Below are 16,064 nucleotides of genomic sequence, written 5' to 3'. Positions count from 1 at the left end.
ATGGTAAAATATATCTTAAGTTCAGCTAAGAAGTTTAGTAATAGCCTCCAGCTTTTAATCATATCTTGCGGTGATGGAGTTCATATTCTAGTCCTGTACAACATGCAGACCCTTAACACGCCTAGAAGAAAGCACCAAGACGTAGATAATGGCATGTCAGTCTACGTTTTCCTTTCTCGGTCTTTTTGTCTCATTCGAGCCTATATGTGGGGGCAAAAACTAATCAGCCAAAACCTATTGTGCAGACGCCAATCCAGTCCTAAAATTTTTCTTTGCTAATTTAATTATGAATTTTGGTGCAAAATTTAATCTAGTCCTAGATACATAGTGTCACCGCCTTATGTGGCATACCGTGACGCTAATGATTTTCGCTAAAATTGACTCAAGGATTAGATTGGAATTTTGCACAAAATTTTTATGACTAAATTGATAAATTTAGATCAATATTAACATCTATACAATAAATTCTAAGGTTATTAGTCAATTTCTGGATGGAGTGCTTTTGTCGTTTTGTGATCTGTCTTCCACTTGTGTCTTTATCTTCACCAACCCCCCGCGGAAACCAGCACCAACGCAGTCGTTCTTCCACATGGAAAAATTCCGCCGCGGCAAGTAGCACGGAAGGTGATGGAAGCCGATCCCCTGCTGACTTCGTCATAAGTTTGGTGTCGGTCCACTTGTTTCGACGACTAACTTGCGAATGGACTATTACCGGACCGACATTCTCTATTCTTGCAACCGCGAGCAATCTCGTAATTAATATCCTGACTTAGTAACCTAATTTTTAATCGCACCGCCGCCATTGACCATGATGTTGCAACCGCACCAACTTCATGTAAGGTCCTGACTTAGTAACCTCTTTTTGATCGTTTCCGGTTACTTATTGACCGTGATGTCGAAATCAAATATTCTCTATTCTTGCAACTACGACCAATCTCGTACATAATGTCTGGACGTAGTAACCTAATTTTTAATCGGTACTGGCCAATGTTGACCGTGATGTCAAACAACTTGGTCGCTGGATAATTTGCAGACCAAAATCATCATTACAGAAGCCGAAAGGAAGAAAGAAACAAAAAAGGAATTTTAGAGCAATCTGGCATTGACTTTAACGAAAGGAGATGAAAAAAAGAGAAATTTTTTCGTAAGACCGTATTTTGTGCATGATTCTACCGTTAAACAGCGGGCTTCCGGAGTTCCTCTTCGACCGTCAGCCGATCACTGCCCCTCCGCAGTCGTCACCACGAACCTCCTGTTCCCGGTCGCCGCCGCCTCCCGCAGCTCCCCGATCCCGACTTCGGCGCAGGTGTACGCCACCCTCTTGCCCAGGCTCCGGCCTCTCGCCGCTGCGTCGCGCGCGGCCCCCACCTCCACGCCCCCGATTCGACTTCCCTTTCGCACCAGAACACGAGCTCGGGCTTCGAGTTGCTGTACAGGTACAGAAAATCGCCGCTCAAGCACATGCCGATGGACGAAACGCAGCAATTGTCGTCTCGCAATTCCTTCACCAATTCCTCCGGCATGTCGCAGATCTCTTCGAGCCCGTCCGCCTCGACCGTCATCGATCCCCACAGTTTCACGCCCTTCAGGTCCTCCGAATTGCCCAGGAGCCCCGCCATGACAAGGCGGTCGCCGGAGAAGCCGATGATGGAGTAGAAGACGTCGCGGTCCGGGCGCAAGTCGTACGGCCCGAACCACGCCCCTGCCTCCGGATCGAACACGTGGGTCGCGCCGGTCAGTTTCTCATGACGCACATCCTCCGGCCGTCGGCGGCGACGGAAAGCCACAGGGATGCGGAGGAGTCCTTGAGCGGGGCGGGCATGGGGGTCGCACGCGCTCCACGTGCCGGCCCGCGTGTCATAGACCTCGACGGAGAGGGGTCGTTCTCGAAGTCGCAGGCGCCGCCGGCGACAACGAGGCGGCTGCCGACGAGGGCGACGGCCGGGTCGACCCGCCACGCGGAGGAGGGCTCGCGTGGCGCCACGTCAGGTGGAGGGGGTCAGGCGAGAAGGAGAGCCGCGCCGGGAGACTCCGTAGAGCAGCGCCGAGTGCGACGACCGGAGGGGGCCGACGCCAGCAGCTTCGCCGCCGCGGCCGGGGCCGGCCTCCAGATCCATCCAGACACGGGAGCGGGGGTCGTAGGCGCGCGCGGAGACGGCGTGGGGCGGCCGCGCGCTCTGGTAGTGGACCAGGAGCCACGGCCGGGGCCGGCGGAGGTGGCGGAGGGAGGAGGAGACGGCGAGGCTCCAGGAGCGGGAGACGCGGGCGGCGGGGACGAGGTCGAGAGGGGCACGTGCGAGAGCGTGAGCTCGAGGACGTCGCCATGGAGAACCGCGCCTGCTTCTTTTTCTTCTCCTCCGTCGTCGTCGAGGCTTCCGTGCTTTCGCTGCCGCCGCCATTTTCTTTTACTTTTTCGAGGAAGACGATGAGGCGACGTGCGAGCGCAGGTTTAAATAGAACCAGGTCGAACGGGTCGGACTCTTTCGTCGCTCTCTCTCTCCCCCCGGTCCCTCTTATTGGATAAGGCCAGCGGCGATTTCTTGAAATTTTTTCGTTTTTAATGCCTATAAAATGGAAATGTCATCATCACGTTTTGATAATTTCTTATGTATTTATTCATAAAATAGGAAATTAAAATCTCATGAGGGTCAGATCTGACGCACCGAAAAGGGAAAAAAATGCAAAATTTCCCTCGTACTTGTTCGGTTTGAATATATTATATGTATTTATTCATAAAACAGGAAACTAAATTCTCATGAGGTCAGACCTGACGCACCGAAAAAGGGAAAAAAAAGTAAAATTTCCCTTGTACATGTTCGGTTTGAATATATTATAAAGTTGCTGGACCAAGCTTGTCCGAATGACAGCTTTTATATAATTAATGGCTATGAACCTAACGACATGTATACCGGTGGTCTTCCCGAACGTTGTTTCTCTTGCAATTGCTTTTGCGTATTGGAATTGGTTTCTCTTGCAGTTTTTTTTTGGTCGGTGGTTTTTCTTGCAGTTGGCCAGTAATAAAAATAATCAAATTAATATGGTGTATGATGAAAAAAGAATTGGTCAATATTAAACCGTCTCAAGGAGTAGATCATAATCAATAGTGCCCAAAAGTCTTACCTAGAATTCCGAATACATAAGTTTAATTAAATTTATATATGTGCTCTATTCAACAAAAGAGGGAAATCGAGGGGAGCGCACACCATTAAGGAAATAATTTTCATATAGTAATTTACATAAATTATTTTGAATTTTTTTACCATGATTCAATAACTTTATATGTCACTCCGACCTCATTCAAGTAAAAGTTTTAAAAAATTATAACACTCAACCTATCAATTGAAAACTTATGATATAAAAATGAAAACCGTATAAAAGTTATGTTATTTGTGTTGTTTTTTTTGGGGGATTGTTTTGGCTTTGTTTAATTTAAGTTAAGAAATTATTGGATTTTACCATTAGCTCTAAAGAACAGATTTTAGCTACAACTTCACAATGCAACTATGTCACCACTCAATGAAAATCTTATATAATAAATTTCCTGAAGCAGCTCTTCAAAGTGAGAGAAATCTGAAAATTCCTTGATGCATATCTACTGAATGTGGAGACTAAACGTACAACCATATCTCCATATGTATCATAATATAAGTATTCAAGTACATGTCCAACATTATGTTTATATACACGTCTCAACGATTGAGTTTGACAGATTAAAGTCGTCGTCATCATGTCTATGACACTTTTTTAGGGAAAAGAAAATCGATTATTGGTAAGACACTTTTTGGTTGGAATTATTGGTAAGACTTTGACAGATTATATTATTTGCCCAATCTCTGAAAAAAGGCTGTAAATTCCAATTCCATAATGTCTATGACGTAATCTGTGATGGGTCTATGATGTAATTGGAATAAGCTAGGTTTTTCTCATTTTATTTGTCTATTGCATCATGCCCTCGATTTAGACATAATTTGCGATGACTTTCAGACGTGTCATTTAAAGCAACTTTCAAAATTCGAAGCGGTGAATGCCGATAAGGTATATATATATATATATATTTAGGGATGAATCATCATGAATTTTCAAACTAATAATCAACGTTTCAACCAAATTTTTATATATTTTTAGGGTTAATTAAATCTTTGAACTTGGGTTTTTTTTTTTTTTTTTCTTATTCATCATTTATATTAAAAAGATGTGTTGACAAATGAACGTGGCAACCAACATCAAATACCAACTAGACCCAAAATAGTGGCGGACTAAAAATATTAAAATTCTAAACTTATCCATTGTATTGGTTATCAGAATTCAGGACTTGCCGGACCTCTCCCTTTTGAATTAATTGTCATTTCACTATTACGTCTTAAGCCTTAGCTTTTGAAATTCATCGAGCTATCAATAAGCATATCATAAGGGTTTAAATATTTAATCTGATGTCCGCGTAACTTGTAGAATAATACACCAAGGGATCTCGGGAATATTTTTTAACAGCAAGTGGACACATGGGTTTAACAATTTAAAATTATAGACGTTGCTGCTGTTAAGAAAAGGGTTTTCCGCCCATTGTTTCCTCCATGTTACCTTCCAAACCCTAGCAACATGCTTAAAGAAAAGAACAAAAAAAGCCTCAAAATATACTTATTTAGCACAAATACTTTGAATTTTTTTTTATGTCACAAAAAAAATTCAAAGTTATACATGTATGACATATATACTATCTATTTCAATTCATTCGAGGTTATCTATAACATAAAAAGTTTGGGTTATTTTTGCTATTTTTAGGGATACAAACAATTCTAGATTTTTACTACCCACGCGGCTCACCTGAGGCGCTGAGACTTCCATCGAGGAGGTCCCAATGTTCGTTCTTGCAATGCAAGTTGCGGAAGGTCAAGAGTCTCATCAGGTGGCGACGTGTGGTGGGTAGCGTGGTGTCGCCCTAGTTCTGCTCCATTACTGCCGTGCGGGGTTCTTTGGTCACAAAAAAAAAAAAAAGTAATAAATTATAGATTTTTATATTACAGTGTATAATTTGAAAATTTTGGTGGTATTAACCTTAAGAGAAAATGGCTTTCCTTTCGCTGACATCTTCTCGTCGTATTCAAAAGTCTAACTTTGGTTAGGGGAATCTGGCTGGAAACTTCGAAGCGGTGGAACTGAGACGCTAATTTCCATGGAAATAATAATAATAATAATAATAATAAAATAATAAACAAGACAAAGACAAATGGATTCAACCACCCGTAGTTTGGTCCCCGAACTATGGACCCCCACCAGCTCGGGAGCATCACACGGTCTGGGATGCATCCCCCACCTGAACACCGTCGGCAGCCGATGTGGACACGTGCGGACGATCCCGTGGAAGCCGGCCACTCTAACCGCGACATTGGCCAAAATCTTTTAATTGCATATTTAGCAATTTTCTCTTTTTTGGGTTTTTGTGACCTACGAAATTCAATTTTTATAAAATGGGAGAAGTCTACCTTTGGCCTCTTTTGGCCAATGAACATTTTGTTGGTTTCTTGTCATTTGTTTGACATGACGAGCTCATAATTTATTGCCAATAATTGATATGGGTCTTATCTAAATTGATATATTTTTATGTAATACAATTTAAGCGATTTAAATCTGACTCAACCCAATTCATATAACTAAAATATATTCATATTCATACCAAAACTTTTAACCCACTTTAAACTCTTTATATGAATATGTTATTTGGATAATTTTTCATCAAATTAAAAAAATAAATTAACTAAATAAAATTTGTTAGTAAATAAAAGAAAATAATCTAAATATTGAAATGCACATAAAGAACTAAAAAGTATGCATGTGTTTTGATGACGGTTATGGTAAATGGATGCTTAATTGATCCAAGTCAATTTAATATATATATATATATATATATATATATATATATATATATTTGCCAAATTTACCGCTTAAACATATAATCAGTGTAAATATAGTGAGTGAAAGTTTCTGATTTTCTTCGTGAGAAATCTCCTAACGATCACCAACCATGTAATCCAAAGGTGAATCGGCAACTTTGCCGATCAAAAATCTGAAAAATGCTCAATTACTTTAAATTAAGTATAAGGAGACTCTCAGATACTAAATAGCCATCATTGACGTAATCATATTCAGGAATTAAAAAAGAAAAAGAAAAGGAATTAAGCAAAACTGGAGTCAATCCAATATAAGTTGAGCATAAGATGAAATATTGTTGTTTTCTAAGACTATGCTTCTTACGTAATTGTTCAAAAATCCTAAACTTAAGCTTTGTTTGGTAATGACTTGTTTGGTAAAAATTGTTTTTATTCTCCGGAAAAATTATGTTCTTTTATTTCGAGAAACGAAAAAGAATAGAAGCCTCGTTTGGTAAAATTTTTTGTTCCGGAGTAGATTTGGAATATAAATAAAAAGTAAAAAAAAAGTAATTTCTTGTTCTTTGGAACAAATTTTCTTTCTCTTCTTTTTCTTCTCTTTCTTTCCTTCTTCTTCCTTTTGACCGCCTTGCCAACCTCGGCCATGGCCGGCAATCGGCCAATGAGGGTTGGGCGACACACGGCCATGGGAAGGCTTGGCCTCGCTAGGCCGAGGAGAGGTTGACCTCGTGTTGCAGGGTGAGGGGCGAGCCTCACGGTGGCTTGGTGAGGCTTTGGCAAGCTTGTGGACCTTGCCCAGGTCGGCGCCACGATGCCACAAAGGAGGAAGAAGGAATAAAAAGAAAAAAGAAAAAAGAAAGAAGAAAAAAGGAAAAATATCATAAAAATATTTAAAAATTAAAAGAAAACAACCAAATTATACAATTTTACCAAATACATTTCTATTCTAGGAATAGAATTTTTTTGCAATTACTAAGCATGTCTTATATTCAAAATTGTTAAAAGAACATAAACAAAAAAATCATTTATGATAAAAAAAGTATTCTCCAAACAAAATCATTATCAAATGTGCCATAACTTGCCAAATAGTAGCAATTTCTATTTTTTGTTCTCGGGAGTAAATTTTAAACAAAATTCGTTTGTAAATTTTTTGTTTCCGGAAACAATTTTTTTTTTTTTTGTTCTCGAAAGTAGATTTGGAATAGAATCGAAAAGTACAAAAAAAAAAAAGTTGATTATTTGTTTCGGGAACAATTCTATAATCAAGCAACGTATTTTCTCTCTTTCTTTTCTTTTTTTCTTTTTCTTGTTCTTCTTCCCTCTTTCTTCTTCATTTGCTGCCGTTGCCATCCACCACCGTCTCCGTTGTTCGTCGCCCACCGCCGCCGGTCACCGGCAACCAATTCGACGAGCTTGCTCGAGGCAACTTCAGCCCATAGGTGAGGCTCGGCCGTCGAGCCATGCCTTGACGGGGTTGGGCGAGGTCGAGCTTGCCCAACCGTTGGCGGGGCTCGACCTCGTTGGGCCATCACGAGGTTAGTTGACGAGGCATGGCCTCGCCGAGGGTCGATGACACTCCGGTGAGGTTGCTAGCCCTCGTTTGGCCGGTCACCGGTCATCCCAAGGTCGACGACCAGCAACTTGAAGAAGAAGAAGAAGAGAAAGAAAGGTAAAAAGAAAAGAAGAAAAAAGAAAAAAAAAGTAATAGAATTATTTAAAAATTAAAAGAAAATGATTTGAAGTAGAAATTTTGAACATGGTGCCAAATGCAATTCTATTATGGGAATTGAAATTTTGGATAGTTACTAAAACAGCTTAAAATGCTTTAGAAATTATTCTCGGGAACAGAATAAAAGAATTATTTCTAATTAGAAATTATTTTAAGAAACAAAATGTTACCAAACATGTCTTCTTATTATATCAATTTAATCCTAAACCTTTTAATCATACTAAGCCTTTTGACAATTTGTCAATTTTTATTTTAAATCTTTTAAATGTATCAATCTAGTTCTAAATCTTTGAATGAGTTGCTAATTTAGTCTTAAATCTTTTAATGATTTACCAATTTAGTCTCTTCGACAATTTTTTCGGGGGAAATAACCAACATGGTGGTCTAATTAGTGTATCTTTGTCCTACATGGTAGGATCGATGTTGGTGTTAGATAATTTTACATTCTTTTGTATTTCTTATATATATATATATATATATATATATATATATATATTATTTTGTTTGCCTTTTCCTTCTTCCTCTAGCTAGTCACCAAGCCTAGGCATGGCCCATCATTAGCCTTTGGCTAGGCTGGCAGTAAGCCTTTGGCTAGGTTGGCAAGGCTAGACCTTGCCTAGTGATAGTAAAGAGCCTCGTCGGCTCAACCACTAAATAGGCTGACTAAGGTTGGACAATCGATTATAGGAAGAGGGAAAGAAAGAAAAGAAATGAAAGAAATGGAAAATAATATAAAAATTTAAAATTTAAAAATGTCAATTATTTCCGGCCGGTAGGACTAAATTGACAAATTGTTAAAAATTTTGAACTAAATTGACAACTTATCAAAATATTTAGAACTAAGTTATAAAATGTTTAGAACTAAATTGATAAGTTTTCAAAAAAATTAGGATCAAATTAGCACAATTGAAAGATTTATGACTGAATTGGCTCTCATACAATAGATTTATGATTTTTTGGATAATTTTCTCCATCTCTAACTCCACTTGATGCATTGGGCGAAGACCGTTAATTTTTTTTTCTATTTTTCAAATAGGTTTGCAATGAGTTAGTTCTCAACTCATTTAAGACCCATTAGTTGTTAGAATTTTTTTTCTTGGACTCATATAAGTCTGTTTTTAAAACTCAAGGCAACCAATTTATACCTACTCCATTAGATATGAGTTAAAATATGAGTTCTAGACTCATTTTGCCATCTCATAGTTAAAATTTTGTTCTCATTAATACACTAAAATTCTAATGTAAGAGCGTAGTAGAAAACGATAAATTGATAAAATGTATTCAAATTTAAGGCAAAAATAGACTTACTTGACCAAACTTGACCGCTAATAGAAAACAAATTAAAATTTTGGCAAGACGAGAGATGTTGATATTAAATTTCGAAAGCAAGATAATGGATCATAACATTAATCTTAAATATTTAGACAAATATTCGATTTGTCTATCCATCTTGTCGGGATGTATTGATATATTACCAAACATGAGTATTTAATGAAAATTTTTGTACAACAGGTCGAAGTATCTACTGGGCTAGCTTTTCAAACAATGCAGACCCTGGATATACTGTGGATCAGAAGGGATTATCATCACGTCAGCATTATCCATTCGAAACTTGGGGAATGCCAGTCCTTAGTGGCCGACCGCTTCCATCAAGCAGTACACGAATTTGGTGAGAAATAGATCGGAAGATAGACAAAAAGGAGAAAATAAAAGAGAGAGAGAAAGAGCTGCTTTCATGGCACCTCCTTTTCAGATACATAATAAATAATTGTTTCAATGTTGATGAGGATGCAAGATAACAATGAATCCGAGAGTTGGCGAGGGGTTAGTTGAACTAGGAGTCGCGCGAATCACACGTCAAACCTCGCATGTCCGCCACGGAGTCCTAAGATAGTTAAGTTTAAATGCCCGGTCAATCCCACGATACTTCTTTTGGTATATCAAAGGCTCAGGAGGACGCGTCGACCATGTGAATCTTGCTCGATTATATTTTGTTTGCTTATTTATTACTCCGACAGATGGACATATCATCCTTATTCCCTTTATAAGCGTCAGGCATCGTTTCTGTGCTGGTTTGTCTTTCTTTAAAACACAGAACCCATGAGTTTTCCAGCTCCATACATGCTGTGCGCGATGACATGCTTTCTTTGAACAGCTAATAAGTCGAATGCAATGGCGACGATAAGTTGTGATGCGAAGAGCAGAGATCATATTGTGGTGTAGAATAGGCAACCAAAGATTTTAGGAAGAGGATTCGTCTTTCCCAATTGAAAAAGATTCGGTTGATTCAGTTGACTTACTCGAGTTTAGACTCCTTATATATTGGCGTGCTCTATGCTAGATTAACTCCAGTCACCTTGCTTTCCTGCTACATCAAGTCAGTATCAAGAATTTTCTGGGGCTCTTCCATATTTTTTCTATTGACACCTACTTTTTATGTACTTCATTAGAACATTAGGAATTGAATTCGCCGACAATCATTAAACTTAACCCCTAAGCAGGAAAAAAAGTCATCATTATTACATAAACCCACTGTCACATTCTCATTTTTATTCCCTCTCATCATCCAATTTTAAAATTCGTTTAACCTTGAGGCCACCCCCATTCATTCGCTCCCTTTCCATACTTTTACGTCCCTAACCCTTTGAACTTGCCCCTAAGTATTGATGATTGAATAGGGACCGAATAGGCAAGCAATTGGGGCCATTTTTTTTTTATTTAGTTAGCATGCTGCATTGCAACTAAAATTTAGGCTCCATTTTAATCGTGAAAAACAAATGATTTAAAAATATTCTTCAAAAAATGATCACTTGCATGACATATAAAAATAAACAAATGAAAAATATTTTCATGGTCAATGAAAATTTTGAGACATAAATTATTATAGATAATGAAAATATTTCTCTTATGTCGATTGATATAAATGATTATTTGAAAAATATTTTTAAATTATCCATTGTGCACGAAACAAGAAACTTTAGTCACACGCCAAGGACTCCTCTGCCGGCCGTACACGGTAGAAAGCATACCATTGCGCAAAAGGTTTCCTCATTTTACTAGACAATAATTGGCGAGAGGTTCCCGTTTTGAGACGGCCAAAAAACCTATGTATAATAGGATCTGTTTAATAATATTTCTATTTTTTTTATATTATTATTCTTTTGTTCATTGGAACAGGAAAATAGAAATCTGTTCGTATATGTTAAATAATTTTTCCATTTCTCAGAATAGATAAGTGGCCTAAAAAAAGATTTTGAATAAAAATAAAAGTAAAACAAAATTAATATTTTATTTTCTCGAGAACAAAAAGAGAAACAAGGTCATCTTAGAGAAATAAGCTCAACGTAAGTTAATGCTTGTCTTTACACAATTGACATAAGGTCAAGGTGAAACCCACATTCGAATTGAGTCTCCTAACTCGATTTAAGTTTCCATTTTTGGCAATAATTTTTTAAAAAAGTAATAACTAAAAACTTTAGAAATATAGAAATTAGATTTTGAGTATTCTTACTAGATTTTAGTGTTAGTTCTAGTTTAGAATTAATTTAGCATAAAAAATTGCAAAAATCTTTGATGAATATTGGATTTAAAATTGGATAAGCTCGGGCTTTATCAAATGGATTTTTAAATGCCATTTTCTTTTGGAGATAATACTAGGTTGCGATAACTTGGCATTTTTGCCAAGAGAAAACATCTTCTTCGCAAGCAGAACGTGAGCGTGATTGAGATCAACGCTTTTCTTCACCATCATCTGCAATTTTGTTTTAATAGAAAATTAAATGGCTCTGAACAAATCTTTTGCTTTACCATTTATTTTGTGGGAATAGCAGTTGGATAAGCTTAAAAAAGCCCAATTTCTTATCAAGTCAAAAGAGATCATGAAAGTAGTTTTATTTACAAGGTAGTCTGCTCTACATTTGGTTCTAATTATGATTTATCAATCAAATGTGATCTGGGTGGTGGTGGCCACTTCCCCCCTGCTTTTCAACATACGTATTAGATGTGAAAGCCAACTCGAACTGGGGATTTGGGAAAGTCTTAGGAATTGGGGGTGTTGGTAGACCGGCGATCACCAATTTGCAAAATTCGAGGTGCTCCACCTTTCATGTATGTAGCTTGAGCCGTTGATTAATATAACTGATGGAATATTTTTCCCAATCCGCTTGCGTTCTTGCTTTCTTACACATTGTGGTATCGCACGCTTGAGTTGGCTAGTGTACTCCTGGTGATAGAGGATAATACACAAGGCACAATCCTCTAAACTGGGCTAACTTGGCCCAGCGTCCATCAAATTATGGCTTGAGCCCTGTGGAGTTCGATTTAATGGCTTGGACGAGCGGTTCAACGCCCAATTGATCCGATCCAGCTCCCCAAAGCCATTTTTTGGCATTTTTCGAGCCTTGGCAAACATTTCTCTTTTGCTTTGTTCTTCTCTCCCGATTGGATTTGGGAGCTTTTTTCTTCAGGTCTAGTTCTTGATTTGAGAGTTTGAACTATCCCGATCAAGTTATAAATTTGAGGGCTATCCTATTTCAATCTAGATTTGGGAGTTTAATAAATATGCTTTCGGGGATTCGATACTCCTTTCTACTTTGTTCGTGTACATTTTTCTACCTTCCGCTTAATGATGATTGTAGGGGTTTTGGCATATAGTTGAATTACGAAGATTTGCTTCTCCACTTGTTAGATCTATATTTATTCAACCTATTTTGGTTGTCTTCATATGACGATGGTGTAAAGGACGTCCAGTCTAAGTGCACACTATCAACTGAAAATATTGAAGTTATTGGAGAAGAAACTTCTAGCATGTGAAAGACAAGAGATTCAATGATCGGCCCTCAATTTTGCTAGACAAATCTATTATTGTGGAATGAGTGTATACTTAATTTTGCTGGTGTTTCGTTGATCCTCCTTATTTTCTAGAGTTGGTTTTACTTTTTAGTATTCTTACTCTATTTCGATTTGCTTGACAAGTAAAGACATCGACAAATCGACACGCGATACGCGACATGAAGACGACGCAGCAACACGTTGTTTCTAAAAATAGAGAATTCCAACACGTTAGGATATATCGTATATTATATGTATATTTTAGATATAAATAATAAATTATGATTTTTATGATTATTTCAATTAAATTAATCTTATTCAAATTTGCAAATAAATAAATAATAAAAATTTCCTATAATAAATTTACACTAAAAACATAAATCCACCATTTATTAATACTTTATTGTTTAAATTTGACAAATTTAATTCCATTTCAATAAATCCATAAAACTTGCAAAGAAAAAAAAAAAGTAATTCACATTCCAGACTTGCGTGTTAGACGTGTCGAAAGAAAAAAAAAAAAATTTGAGGGTAAATTTTTTTGGTAAAAGGTAAGAAAAATTTGAGGGTAAATTGTATATCACGAAAGTGAGAATTAAAAGAGAAGATAAGAAAATATTAGGTTTTTATTCTTTCCTAATTTGTTATTTTTAATTTTTGATTTTTATTTTTTCACATATATTTTAATCCTTCATTTATTGAATTTTTTTAAAATTGACCTTGCATGTCGTAATGTGTGTCGGAAACTCGTATGTTGAAATTTTGATTCGAGTGTCGAAAAGTTGATATGGTGTCGGACTCTCGACTCGTGTTGATCAAGTGTTGAAAACGTTCGAGAAAGACGTATACGTGTTAAAGTGTTCACATGATACGGAGATTTTCGGAAAGTGTCGGTCTTTCCTAAGTCATGAGTACTATGTACTTTTGTATTCTTTTTAAGTAATGGATATAATTTTCCTTAAAAAAAAAAAATAGGGCCTCAATTCTTTTGTTCCACTCAAAGCAATCACTTTCCCCTTTCTATATGTCATAAAGTTGTTAGCTTTCTAGAATTGGGGTTGTTAGCATTTTGTCTCATTTTGAAGGTAATCCTCAAGAATTTCGCGGAAAGCGGGTACATATGGACAAAATTGGGACAACTTATCGATAAGGTTCTCAATTCAATCTTTCCTCTTTTAAAATAAAATAGCAGTCCTGATGCTAGAATCATGTTAGAAAAATTAAATAAGCATAGTCGTTGCTCCGTTTAATAAAAAAAAAAAAGGCTTTCGATCAATAAATAGACTGTCATAATGCTATAATCAACCAGTGGAAAAACACCAAAATTTTGGAGCAAAAAATTAGTTAAAAACAGCAAGATATCTATATATGGCCGTCTTTCTGCGGAAGAAAAAGTATTTGGAAATATGATTGATAGCGTGAAAAAGAAAAAGATTTCTTGGTTATTTCTCGATATTTCTCTTTTTGACAATAAAAGTAATATTTAAAAAATAGTGCCTTTAATATATATGGAAAATGCAGTATAAACAAAAACTAAGCATATGAAGTTCTTATGTATGGTAAGTAAATCCTATATAGATACAGAAAAACTTAAAAAAATGAGAATAAATAAGTTTAGGACTCCAATTTTAAATTGCAATTGAATAATAAAGGACACTTTTGTCTTTTTGATAAAAATTAAGTGGATTTTATCATATAGAGAGTAAAAATAACGCTGCCCTTTCATAATATGTCTAGGCTTTTACTTTGTTTGTGCAACTAGTTACCCTACAAAATCCATTGCACGAAGCCAACTCATGGTTTGAAATACCATAATTATTTTGTCTAAAAATATATTCAGCTTTGAAAACCCTTGCACATGCATACACACCACAATGAAGACTCATGCATAATTTTTTAACATCATTTGCATATTTTCTAGATCACAAACACGCACAGCACATGGAGTCATGCCGGAGCATAAAACGACCAAAAATTTTCACCCGATTACGTGTTCGGAAATTTGCAATCATTTATTTTAGGGAATCATTCGATAGTTGTATTTTTAAGATGTGAGTAGAGAATATAGCACTGAAAGAGCGTTGTGGGCACGGCACGTAATGGGGCACCCTCCCATACGATCGTGCATTCATCATATTTTTTTTTTTTAAATTGATTGATGGCGACTTTCATCACTAATTTTGGTGCGAAATCCAAAATTTTCTTGGGATTTCCAAAAGAAAGGTCCATTTTCCAAAATGTTACTTTCTTACCTTTTCCACTGTAGCCGCTTTACTCCTCTCGGCCGGCGATCTTAGGAAGGTCTACAACATCTTCTTCTTCTTCTTCAAACAAAAATTATTGTTCCAATTTAGAACATCACGACTTTTATGCTAATTTACATATCATATTTTTATGTTTTAAAAAAATTCGGGTGTTTCATTTATTTAGAAATCAAAGAGCGTGAGGTGGGAATAAAAAGTAATAATCATAACTAAAACAGACGTTATATAGGAAAAAATTTGGAAAAAATTGCATATTTTGTTTGGTCTTTGAACTTGCTTTATTTTACAACTTGATCCTTGAAATTATAATTCATCAATCAAGCCCTTAATTTCATACAACTTTGCAATAGGTTCCCTTTATTGCCAATGTTAGCAAACTAAACCTATCAAATCGATTGGTATCGTTTGAGACTTGAATGTCGAAATAATTATTTCAAAAGATAATTGTGCTTCCATGCAATGAGAAGCCATCGAAAATTTGCTCAATTGGAACTTGGATTAATTCTTCCCGCATTTTGGTCCATGTAAATTGACTATCTGTGGTGTCAATGATCGTCTCCACATTATACTTGAGATGAATATTTTTATATAGATACTTTTAGGATGGGCATGATGATCATTTTATTTTTTGTTAGAATTATTTTGTTGTTATTGGGAATATGTTTGGAATAGAAATCTATTTGATAACACAATTTCATTTTTTATTTTATTTCTAGAACAAATTTTTAGTTCTAAAAAGGTTTTGAACGAAAATGAAAAAGTAACAATTTTCTATTTCTTTATTAATAAGAAATAAAACTATTCTTATTACGTACCCTTATTACTAGCTGACCATCCGCCCTACCATCGCCGCCATCGACTACCGCAAAAATGGAGAAATCTTGTGTCGTTATTAAACGAATTTCTATTTTAAGAATATAAATTTTATGTCATTATCAAATTCGTATTTTTACTCAAAAATCATTCAGGAATATATTTCTAGAACAAAATAGTTATCATTCGTGCCCTTAGCTTCACCCTTTAATTCGTTCAAATCAGTGAGACTAAGGAGGGACCGAACTGTAAAGGCCTATTTGGTAATGTGCCAAATAGTACATGATTATTTTCTTTTATTCCTCGAAACAAAAGAAGAACAAAATCTATTTGGTAACTTTATTCTCGAGGATAGACTTTTAACAAAATTAAGAAGTAACAAGAAGTTGATTCTTTATTCTTGAGAATAATTATATAATCAAGTATTTTTTTTTCTTTCCTTTTTCCTTTTATTCTTCATCTTCTTTTAGTTGGTCGCCGGCCTCTGTTGGTGATGCTTAGACTAACGAGGAGGCTGCGGTAAGGTCACTGGCCATGGTTGAG

General features: G+C 36.5%; 1 pseudogene; it reads right to left on the bottom strand.

Moving 5' to 3' along the window:
- Positions 1 to 1,223: 1,223 nt before the first annotated feature.
- Positions 1,224 to 15,564, bottom strand: LOC120296224 (annotated as a pseudogene).
- Between the last annotated feature and the right edge of the window lie 500 nt (positions 15,565 to 16,064).

Source organism: Eucalyptus grandis, chromosome 7, assembly GCF_016545825.1.
Source record: "Eucalyptus grandis isolate ANBG69807.140 chromosome 7, ASM1654582v1, whole genome shotgun sequence".
In the NCBI taxonomy this organism is placed as follows: Eukaryota; Viridiplantae; Streptophyta; class Magnoliopsida; order Myrtales; family Myrtaceae; genus Eucalyptus; species Eucalyptus grandis.
The sequence above is the reverse complement of the archived record's forward strand: the minus strand, read 5'-3'. Positions and strand labels throughout refer to the sequence as shown.